The 11,284-nt window shown below is 46.3% G+C and overlaps 1 non-coding gene across 1 annotated transcript; it reads right to left on the bottom strand.

Moving 5' to 3' along the window:
* Positions 1-2,005: 2,005 nt before the first annotated feature.
* On the bottom strand, positions 2,006-2,169 carry LOC138468579 (U1 spliceosomal RNA). Its single transcript, XR_011268344.1, has one exon. It is a non-coding gene; the product is annotated as a U1 spliceosomal RNA (small nuclear RNA).
* Between the last annotated feature and the right edge of the window lie 9,115 nt (positions 2,170-11,284).

Below are 11,284 nucleotides of genomic sequence, written 5' to 3'. Positions count from 1 at the left end.
CTTAATTTGCTTGTACATGTGCTCCCCCTTTGTGAGCGTTGGATTTGCATATTTGCATTATGCGTAGGGTCTCCATTCCCTTTCTATCGCACTTAACCAGTGTACCTGCTGCTTATGATGGTCCATCGCTGCAGCTTCTAGTTGCCAGTGCCTGTGACCTTTGACAGTCAATGCCTATGCCAGGAGCATGTAGCGCTCTGAGTCTGTTGCCTCTCTGATGGTCCTCACCTGCCACCTCGCTCTATCCAGGTGGCAGGCGAGGACCATCAGGCGGGGTCTCGGGAGGATAGCTCAGCAGCAACGTGCTCGCCTTGGAAGCAAGACGACACGGAATAACACAGGTTCGATCCCCGGGTCCGCGCTTAGAAACCTCTGGGTATTAAGCACGTTATAAATAACCTATCATATCATATCGTTCACTGATATGTTTGCTGTCTTTACATACGGCACTTTCAGGGCCCTGGGTCTACTGCCTTGATGATCTTTATGTTGTTATCTTTGATTCCATTGCTTGAAGCATGGGCAGATTCAATAAATGGGCTCCTGGTTGGGAGCCTATTCTACCCACTAGGGTCACTAGTTGAACAAAATTACAATTGAATAGGTCCGGATAAAGATCCAAATGTTTTCTGACGTAACAGTCAATTTTTGTGTGTAAGTTTGTCTTACACACAAACATTGACTGTTTCGCCAGAAAACATTTGACTCTATGTGTTGTAAATCCTCTAGTCTGTACGTTTTTTGGTTGAGACATTCTGTGATGTCATATTATTGGAAGAAATGTTCATTTTATACCAATTTATAAAAATTGAAAAAGATTAACAAACAATCTTTTCTCAGAAGTAGACTGAGTGAGTTTTCCTTTTCTGTATGCAGAGGGAAAGAGGTTTTATGGGTGTTTTTTTTAGCACATCTTTATCTGGACCAATTCAATTGTAATTTTGAAGCATGGGCATCCTCATCAGATCGCACGTGGAATCTTGCCTAGTGCCGTAGCCATTCAATGGCCACTTACATGAGGGTCTCTCATTGTTATCGTTGTTATGTTTTATTTATTTATTTTATTTATTGGTTATTTCTAAGACGCTTGTACAGTGTTTCAAAGCGCCACAAGGCAAGAAGGGAAGGGAACAAGGGAGTAAAGAAACAGTGGAAAAGAGAAAGAATAAATAATAAGGCAAAGAGCGGTCCTACTAGGCCTTGTGACATTCAGAATGTGTGAGTGCAGTGAGAGAGGAGAGGGGGAGAGGGGGTAAGTGCTATTAGTGTCCCCCAGAGGGAAGTGTAAGAGGTGCCTGTTGAGGGGCAACTGGTAAGTGTATGGGAGGAGACAGACTGAGTGAAGAGGGAAGTCAACTGCCCCACACGTAAGTGCAGGGTGGGAGGTGCTGGGGGCGGCTGGGCAGATCCAACCGACTTTTGGGTGTTGGCCTAGAGCAGGCTTGTCCAACCTTTTTAAATATAGGGCCAAAGCACTAACTTTTTGTCGCCCAGTGGGCCGGTGAGCCAAAAGTCAACAACCTCACCCAAAGCAGTATATTAAAAAGCAATGTTGTGTGACCTCTGACACAATAGCATCACAGGCAGTGATAGCCATGCAGTCCCAAAGATAGCTATTGGTGTCAGGGGCAGTGATCAACGGTTAGTTGCTTGTAATATTCCTATATTAAGTTGCATTGACCCCACAACAGTTTTACATTTTTTCTTTCCAACAAGCTGAATATCGGCATCGCTATTGGGAATTCTCATGGGCCCACCAGCGAACCCCCGTGAGAGATTCAGCGCGTGGGCATGCATTGGCAGTGCAGCGCGTGGGCACGCATTGTCAGTGCAGCATGTGGGCATGCATTGGCAGTGCAGCGCATGGGCATGCATTGGTAGTGCAGCGCATGGGCACGCGCTGGCAGTGCACTCAGAATCTCTGCCACAAGACCAGGGGCTCTCTGTATAACCAATTTAGCATGCCTAGTGCACACTTTACCTTTTCTTTCTTTCACCAATAAATCAGTGGAAAGCGTGAACGCTGTCCCCCACTACCAGAAATAATGCAGTTGAGTATCCTGCATTTGGGGACATAGCAGGGGTCAGCAAATCTGATGTGCAATGGGTGAGCCCCACTCTAGGAGATCTGCCTTTGTGATCACAGATTTTACCCTGCCAGGTAAGCATGAGTTGCAAGCAAGAGGGAAGGGTTTGGGCCTGTTCTGGAATCCCCGCTAAGCGAGGGTGAGAAGGCAGGCCCTGACCAGACCCGCCCCCTCCCCCCTGGAAGCTCTGAGCGGGCACCTGATATCATGGGGCGCACAAGTCTGGGGTTAGAGGCCCGCGCACTTGACCTCTCCAGTGAATGCTGTGGACCTAAAATGCTCAGCGCTGTCCCCCTTGACTGCAGCAAAATAAATTCTGCCGCAAGACCAGGGGCTCTGTGTGAAACCACTCGCAGACATTACTTTTTCTTTCTTTCACCAATAAACCAGGGCTTTGGGTCCAATTAGCTGCTCAGAGCTTGACTGCAGCAAAATAAATTCTGCATGCACAACCTTCAAGAGGGGACGAGGGGGTTAAAACATTTGCATCTCGAGCTCCATGCTTTTGGAAACTGTGAATGCCCACTTTTAACAACACAAACTAGTGTTACCCTTCTTATAAAATATTTTCAAACACATCTTTTCCGCACCCATTTAAATTAATATGTGTTTAAGCCTTTGATCACCTGCTATATCTCTACCTAGCGCTTTAAAATCCTAGGGGCCTCGGCGCTATAATTCACTATAAACAAAAAAACTGTGGGAGGGCGGGGTGTACGGCAGAGAGGGAGAGATGCAGAGCAATACATACATGAGAGAAGTGCACCGAGTTGTGCACTGATGGGTGAGGTGCAAAGAGCAGGGCACAAAAGACAGAGCTGCCCAGAAACTGGTGCACACAGTAAATCAGGGAAGTGCCTCTTGTACAAAAAACGTCTGAGCTGACAGATAGGGGGCAGTGGTGTGTAGAACCTCGTGGAGCACAGAAGGCTGCAAACAGAGGTGCATTATCTGAGCAGAAAGTAGTGCACAGAGGAGAGTAATGAAAAGAACGGTGTGCAGGGAGACAGCTGTAAAGAGGTGCATTGTCTGAGAAGAGTGGTGTGGTGTGCCTGAGAGAGGGATGCAAAGAGGGGTACATTGGCTGAGCGGGTAGTGGTGCACAGAGCAGAGTGGTGCACAGAAGGGTGTGAACGGTAGAGATCTGCAAAGTCAGCTGCATTTGCTGAGAAGAGAGCAGTGCCCAGAAGAGTGCAGTGTGCAGGGAAGAGGAATGTAGAGAGGTGCGGAGGCTGCGAAGGGAGTGGTACACAGAGGAGAGTGGTTCACAGAAATGTGTGCAGGGAGAGAGCTGCAGAGGAAGGTTCAGTGGCTGATCAGAGAGTGGTGCACGGAGGAGAGTGCTGCAAAAAAAGTTGCACAGGGGGAGAGAGCTGCAGCAAAAGGTGCATTGCCTGAGTAGAGGTGGTGCACAGAGGAGAACGGTGCACAGAAAGGTGTGCAGGGGACAGCAGCTGCAGATAGAGGTGCATTGGCTGAGCAGAGAGTTGTGCAGAGAGGTGAGAGGTGAAAAAAGGGTGTGCAGGGGAGAGAGCTGCAGAGAGAGGTGCATTGGCTGAGCAGAGAGTGGTGCACATAGGAGAGTGTTGAAAAAAGGGGTGTGCATGGGGAAGAGAGCTGCAGAGAGAGGTGCATTGCCTGAGCAGAGGCAGTATGAGTTGCAAGCAAGAGTGCAGGGGTTGGGCCCGTTCTGGAAGCCCTGCTAAGTGAGGATGAGAAGGCAGGTCCTGGCCCAGCCCCAGCCCTCCGGGAAGCCACGACCCTGTTAATTTATTTATTTATTCAATGTTTGACGGCTATCCGACAAACATTGCAGAAATAAATAAATTAACCAAGTTGTTGCTATGAACAGTAACGCCACGGCCCGGTTAATTTATTTATTTCTGCAATGTTTGTCCGATCCGACAAACACTGCAGAAATAAATAAATTAACTGGGTTGGTGGCTGAGGACTGTAACTTCCTCAGGTGACCCCAAGCATGCGGTCACCCGAAGAAGTTACAGGTTGTGCGCTGGCACATTTATTTTTGCTTTACCTTCGAGCTTGTGGGCCACATGAAATGGCTTGGAGGGCCGTATTGTGGCCCGAGGGCCACATGTTGGACAACCCTGGCCTAGAGGGAAGTGAAGGGGCGGTGCTAGTGGCGATTGGGCAGAAGGCCAGGAACCTAATGGACTCTTGAGTGACCGGGCCTCCAATCTCAGCGACAGAGGGGATAATTAGCATGGGAAGAGGGAGAGAAGGAGGAGGAGAAGAGAAAGGTCTTGAGTTTTTTGCGGAACTTGAGGTGGTCCACTTCAAGATGGAGATTGAGAGGGAGACTTTTCCATAGGAGGGAGCCAGCTGAGGAGAGAGATCTGCCCCCAGTCCTCTGCGTGGAGAAAAGAATGATCAGCAGAGAATCGGAGCCAGAAGATCGAAGGGATCTAGCATGTTCACTGGCCCCAGGCGGTCTTGTCAATGATGCATAGGGTCTTGAATTTGATCCTTGCAGCAAACGGGAGCCATTGAAGAGAATTTAGGGCTGGAGAGATATGGTCCCAGGGATTGAGGCTTGAGGCCAAGGATACATCATGCTTCCCTATTCTGGATTTGTTGAAGAGGATGGAGCAAAGAAAGAGGCAGGTTGAGGAAGAGGCTGTTACAGCAATCGAACCTGTTGTGTTGTGTTGTGTTATGTAGTGTTATGTTATGTCATGTCATTCTATGTTATGTTATATCGTGTTGTGTTATTAGGCTTTTAGATGTGTGAGTCACTATCATAGTGGTCAAAAAACACCAACACCATGACCTTAGCTGGGTGATGTGTGACTCTACTCAGGTTATAAACCAGACCTGGGGCTCCAGGAGAGATGGATGAAGAAAAGGCAGGAGGGTTTAGGAGCGGGGGTTATGAAGACAATTTACACACAAACAGGAAAGGGCACAATTGACAGAGGGAGTGATGGTAGTGATGACTTGAATGTGTGAAATTAGATGAGTAAGAGAGTGTAAAATGAGTGGAATCTGACACAAATTAAAATGTAATGCCCTGTGTCAGAATGCTGATGCTGTGGACAGGGACGTTTTTATGGGAGGGCAAAAGGGGCACTTTCCCAGGGCCCCCACCTTGGAGGGGGCCCCACAAGGCTGCCTGATCTAAAGAAGTAAGATTCCTTTGTTCACCAGACTTAAATAGCACACACACGGATATTGTATTGCATGGTGCTGAGGCTCTAAACCTATTGCCTGTCTGTTTTGGAAAGTACATTTTACCTGAATCAATTCACCATGTAATGCTTTCTGTGTTCACTGTGGCATACGTAGTTTGTGTGTTCCTTGCGGCACAACTCCTGTAGAATTCTTTCCTTCCTGTGGGAATTGTGTTGATCATGTGCAATAGCCACATCTGAAATGCATACTGGTAAATTGAGTGCCACAATGGTTCAGAAGGTAGCTCAGTGTGTTAAGCACTCATTGCAGTGATATGTGTTACCATGCAAGATTAGAATAGCACATTCCTGTAAGGCTGGCTGAGCCTTTCCTAACTCTGAAGTTTAGAAACCTGCCTGCATATGTACTTGGTCTTGCAGCACAACAGGTGCTATTACCAGCAATATACCTGCACCAGATAGGGGTTGCTATAAAAACGAACATGTCATCCTTATGATGAAGGTCTAGAAATTGGTTTGCTCAGATGGGGTGTTGTAAAACCTAGGCAATCACCTCCAATGATGAGCATAAACTGTTAGTCCAAGAGAGGAATAAGTCTCTGAATTTGGAACCAAAGCATTCATGCTTGTATCCTGGCGTTGCCAGCAGACAATGCAGTGATCCTATCAATCATCTTATATCTCGTACATTACTGTACTGTCTTCTGTGAAGTTTGCCTCCTCGCATGCTGGTGGCATCGTTTAGCCCATTACTGGATCTTTCTTCTTATGTAGGCCATTTGAATGAAAGGGGTGGTAGACAGAAGGGAGCAGACCAGATGGTGACGGGCTCAGGCAAGCATATTTTAAAGTCTGCTCGTTTGACACAAAAAAATGCTTTGCATGTTTGTAAATGCCAAAGGTTTTTCTGCACGTTTATAAATGACAATGTGACAAGCCAGTGTTTTGGAAGTATGTAAAGCTTTAAAATACAAAAGAATAACCCACATTAAATCTGTTAAATCACACAGTTTGGTATGCTGGTACTTATATACGTCTCTTGATGATGTAGAGAATGAAGCTAGAATCATTCTGCGTTACACCCTTCCATAATATTTTGTTTTTTAAAATGGGCATGTTTGGTAATGTGCTGTGTGTACTTTCCAAATCCGTTTTATAAAATGCGATTATTTTAGTTCATGGTAAGAACTGGTAACGAAAGTGTTCAAATGCAGAAATTGCAGAGTTGGCACAAATCCCAGCTTCACCCCTTAACGAATGTGTGATCCTGGGCATCTCATTTAATCTTCTATTGCCTAACCTCTCAAAATTGACAGTCCCTAAACCTTTCAAAATTGTCACCCATTCAGAGTGATTTCCTTCTCACGGTATGATCTTCACAAAAGCCTCACTCGTGGTTTCACTGGCTGAAGTGTTGCTTTCACTATAAAAGTGAGCAGTGATATATTGCACACCACAGGCACTTGTTCCTTTGATCTCTAATTGCAACACTATTTGAAAACTATGTCCCACTTCTAATCTCAGTCTGTCTGGATACAATCACCTTCCTGGTAGCTTCTAATCTGCATCCACTATCCATGCTATGGTACGTGTAGCTTTCTCCTTCCTACCAATTGGTCTGCTCTATCCATGCTTGAGCACTTTTACATTCTGTGAGGCAGCAAATGTGAGATCTCTCTCTATTCTGGGTTACATGTACCTTTTACATACAGTCCTGCATTAATACTACAGGCTGCTCACCTTCCTGGATTCTATGGATATAAAGTCTCCTGTATTTGAAGGCCAACATTATCAGTCTGATTAGAGCAAGAATGAAGAGGGTAAGGGGACTTAAAGGGAGTAAACATCCTTATTTGTAATGCTGTGAGGCAGCATATCAACCTATAGGTTGTGATTGCGGCAGGGGAGGGGGGTGCACGTCAAACATTCTTGATCACGTAATTCCTTTGGCGGAGGGGGGGCCCAAAGAAGTCCGTTCCCAGGGCCCCAAAAGTGCTTAAAATGGCCCTGGCTGTGGAGTATGATATTACTACAGATTGTGTAACGGAACGGGTGTGTAATGTCCTTAAGGTGTGCTCAAAAGTGCCTGAATGTTGTGGTGGCCACTAAAGCAGGTTTTCCTTTTGAATGTCCTCTGGAATAAGGGAAGCAGGGAATCTGGAAGAGCTGGGCCTGCAGACCGAGGAGTCATAGCCGAGGATAAGCTGTGTGCAGGATGTGTGAGGGTGAAAACACAAGGCAAGGTTCATAAAGATTCTTCACCACCCTGAGCCACCTATGGAGGCACTGGGGATGGGAACAGAGTGAGGAAATGCTGCTGTATGTCAGTACTCAGTGATAAGGTGCCTCCCAAGCGGCTATAAAAACAGAGGCTGCTGTTTTTTAGGAGTCTGCACTTTTTTTATGTAGACAATTAGTGAAAAGTAATATCTGAAAGTGATTTCTGACTGAACTTCCCTCTAATGGAGTGATTGCTTAATGAATATGGAAAAGAATTACAATCTGCAGAAGAGAAAAGCTGAGCCTGAAAACACTGAAGCCTGATCATTCTGCCAGTGCATGCATCCATGAAGCACACAGTTCAGACAGCACTATAATTACCAAAATTCACAGTGATGTGGGCTTGAGGCAAAGATCGGTTGAATATTTGTGTTCAGAATAGGCAACAACAGTGCTTTAAGTGGGCCGGGGCCAGCCGGGGCCAGGCCCCGGCAGTCTCCAAAAAGTGAGACTGAGTCGGGGCCCTTCCAGGGCCCTGTGGTCCCACTATGCCATGGCGGGTTATCATCCCATCACAGCTGCCCATCACACCACCCTGAGGAAGTTAGAGTCTCAGCCCAGCCCTGATAAAAGGATGTGCAGCTGGCACCATTTTGGATTTGTTTGCCTGTTCTGCACACCGTACTCCAAGCTCCTGCTGCCACCGACGACCACCAAGAATGCACGACACACCCGACGAGAAGGAGGAGCCATGCATCCACAGTAAGTGACTGCTGCCTCACTGCTGCCTCACTGCTAAAGTCTTTGCTGTGCTGTTTGCAGTTTCAACTGGGCAAGGCAAACTTCTCACTTCGGTGTCTTCGCCTCTACCAGCTGAAACAGCAACAGACACATCTGTTGCTCTCTTTCCTCGCTTTCTTTATTTCTTTCCTTCATCTTTTTTCCCTTTACTTTATGCTCTCTTTCCCCTCGCTTCTTTTTTTGTTTAATCTTTTTTCTGGATTAGCAAAACTTGTATGCCTTCATTCAGACGCCTTTGTGCATGCAGTCCCCCTCCCCCACCCCACCGCATTGTACAGCCCCTGTAAAATTGCCCTGGGCACCAATGAAAAAGTGTATTTGAGAGAGAAAGGGGTATCTGCAAACCTCTACCTGCTTATGGAACTCCCTGGCTCTTCCTAACCTGCAGCATTATTTCCTAGTTATTACACGTGGCAAAGGTACTCCCTATGTTCTTCATATCTAAGATTATTCTTCAGTATTGTGGCATAATCCTTAGATCCTTAATCTAGCAGATTCCAAATGCTTGTGGGGGGCCATTGCATACGGAATGTCTCCTCTAAAAATGCCTTGCTGTTTTTCTACTACTAGATTAACTTTTGGTCACTTCTCGTCAAACCCGCCGCCACTATATCCCTTCCTAATCTTACATCACCCTTGTCCTTTCTCTCCCTGCTGGGCAATTTGCATAGGTGAGCAGCAGAGACACGTCCCCTTTCAGTGTACCAATGGAGAGTTTTGGACAAAGTGTGATACAAATTTAAAGAATATTTATTCAGCAACGCTGGGCCACACTACTTGCCACAGAGTGAATTAACTCATCAAACTGGCCCAAATTGGCCAAAAGGTGGCCGACTTTGACCTAAAAAACTGGACCACACCAGCATTTTGTGTTTTTGGTTCCCCCATGGGCTTTGCCCTAAAGGCCAGTCCGAGGCTGCCTGTGGCTGTTTCAAACTGCTTGCAAAAATGTTGTTCCTTTTGTGTTTTGTGGCTAGGTGTGACTCTCAGTGGCAAATTCGGTTGTCCTTATGCCCTTAGTTCCAACTCAGTCCAGTTTGCCCCTAAATGCCCTGTTCTGCCCCCATTGCCAAATTCTGCCTGATTTGCCCCTCAGTGAAGGTATCTGCCCCCATTTCACCATCAACAACAAACTTTGCCCTTATATGCCTATCGGCTGTAGCCTGTAAGTCTTCTAAGTGTTCCACATCCACTTGCCTCTTAGTGCCCAGTTATGCCAAGGTGTAGCCCTCCATGCAAGGTTTGCCCCCATCTGGCCGTTAGTGCACATTACAGTCCCTGTGTGGCTCTCAATACCGAAGTGCACTTCATTTTGCTCTTTGTGCCGAGTTCTGGCCCCTTTTGGATCTCTGTGCTGGGTTATTCACCCATTTTGCCCTATGTGTTGAGATCTACCTCCATGTTGTCCTCAGTAGCGAAGTGTGCCCCCATCGGCCCTTCAGCGATCATATCTGCCACTGTTTGCCCCTCAGTGACAGTTTTGCCCCTCACTGTCAGGTTCTGTGCCCATTGTCCGTCAGCACCAGTTCTACCTCCATTTACCCCCCCAAGTTCCCAGTTCTGCCTTATTTGTTCCTCAGTGCCAGCTCTGTTCTCATTTGGCACTCATGGACCACTTCTGACCCACCCACCTCTCGTGGAAAGTTCTGTTGCCCTTTTGCCCCCAGTCCGAGGTCTGTCCCATTAGTCCCTCGGTGCCTTGTTCTGTCCCCAATTTTTCCCCCAGTGTCAGGTTGTGCCCCAATTTGCCTCTCAGTGCAGTTATCTGCCCCATTTGACCATCAACACTTAGCTCTGCCCTTATTTGACTGGCTGCAAATTGTTCCCAGTGTTGCACTTATTGCCTCCAACTCAGTCACTGATTTGGCTTCGCCAACTAGCAACAAGAATGTGTGGCAAGTAGCTTAGTCTAGGATAAATATAAGTTGAAGTGAACATTGTGATGTGCTTTTTGTGTTATAAAAAGATGTAGCGCTTCATTTTCATCTACTATGCTCATGACTAAGAGGGATTTCATAAGAGATTGCTGCCATCTCAGTGCGTTTGAAATCATGATTGTGCTCTGGATATCCAACATTGCCTATACAAATGTTGCTGACTTATACAAAAGGCCCCTGCAGGTCTACCAATGATGTGGGCTCTCAAGAAAGGCTTCCGTGTGTGGGGAAATAGTCCCTCTGAAAATCTATTTTTCTTTCCAACCATATTGAATGCTAGTAAGTGTTCAGATATATTTGTTAGTACATAGAATAAATAAACATAATTTTGAATACATTTTCAAGTTGGGTCTCAACAGTAGGCACACATCTTGTCCACCCCAGTTAAGGGTCCAATAAATATATAATGACGTTGAGCTTTGATTTGATGTACTTTATTGCTTGTAGCAAGCAGAAGGTGTTACGATATGTACTTAGCAAGGTAGGCAAAACCATGTTTACATGTTCGTCTTTAGCCACGCTAATCAATTTTTAGGCCACGCCTACACACCGAAATGAGGGCCCCACCCTCAATTTCTCACTCCACTTAAAGCACTGGGCAACGACATGCATGGATTGATTAAAGGAGTGGAAAGAGTCCAAAAGAGACCAGCTGGCAGAGAAGAGAAAAAAGTGGGAAAGCATTCAAAGTGTAGCGGGCAGTAGTGGAACTGGGGTAACGAAATGGAAGTTCAACAAAGAGAAGTATGCATTTAAGAGAGTAATATGATGAGAGGGAAGGGAGGAAAGGGAATAAAGTGGTGTGAAGGAGGGAGAGGACGAGAATAAAGATACTATATGAGAGGTGGGGTCAGGGCAAGGAAATAAGAGATGGGACCAGAGAAACAGCATGTGGCCACGCAAAGCAGACCAAGAAGGCTTATGGAATGTTCTGCATTGTTCCCAAAAACAAACATTAAAGAGTGAACCAAGACAGTTCCAAATGGCTGGCGATGCAAGTGTAACAATGGAGAATAAGCAAATGTGTCAATAATGAGAACTCTTTACCTTAACCATTGAGCACTTCAACCAAGCCTTCCAGGAAACT

The sequence above is a fragment of the Ambystoma mexicanum genome, chromosome 4q, assembly GCF_040938575.1.
Source record: "Ambystoma mexicanum isolate Mex_15411 chromosome 4q, UKY_AmexF1_1, whole genome shotgun sequence".
Taxonomy (NCBI): domain Eukaryota; kingdom Metazoa; phylum Chordata; class Amphibia; order Caudata; family Ambystomatidae; genus Ambystoma; species Ambystoma mexicanum.
This window is presented reverse-complemented; position numbering and strand designations above follow the sequence as displayed.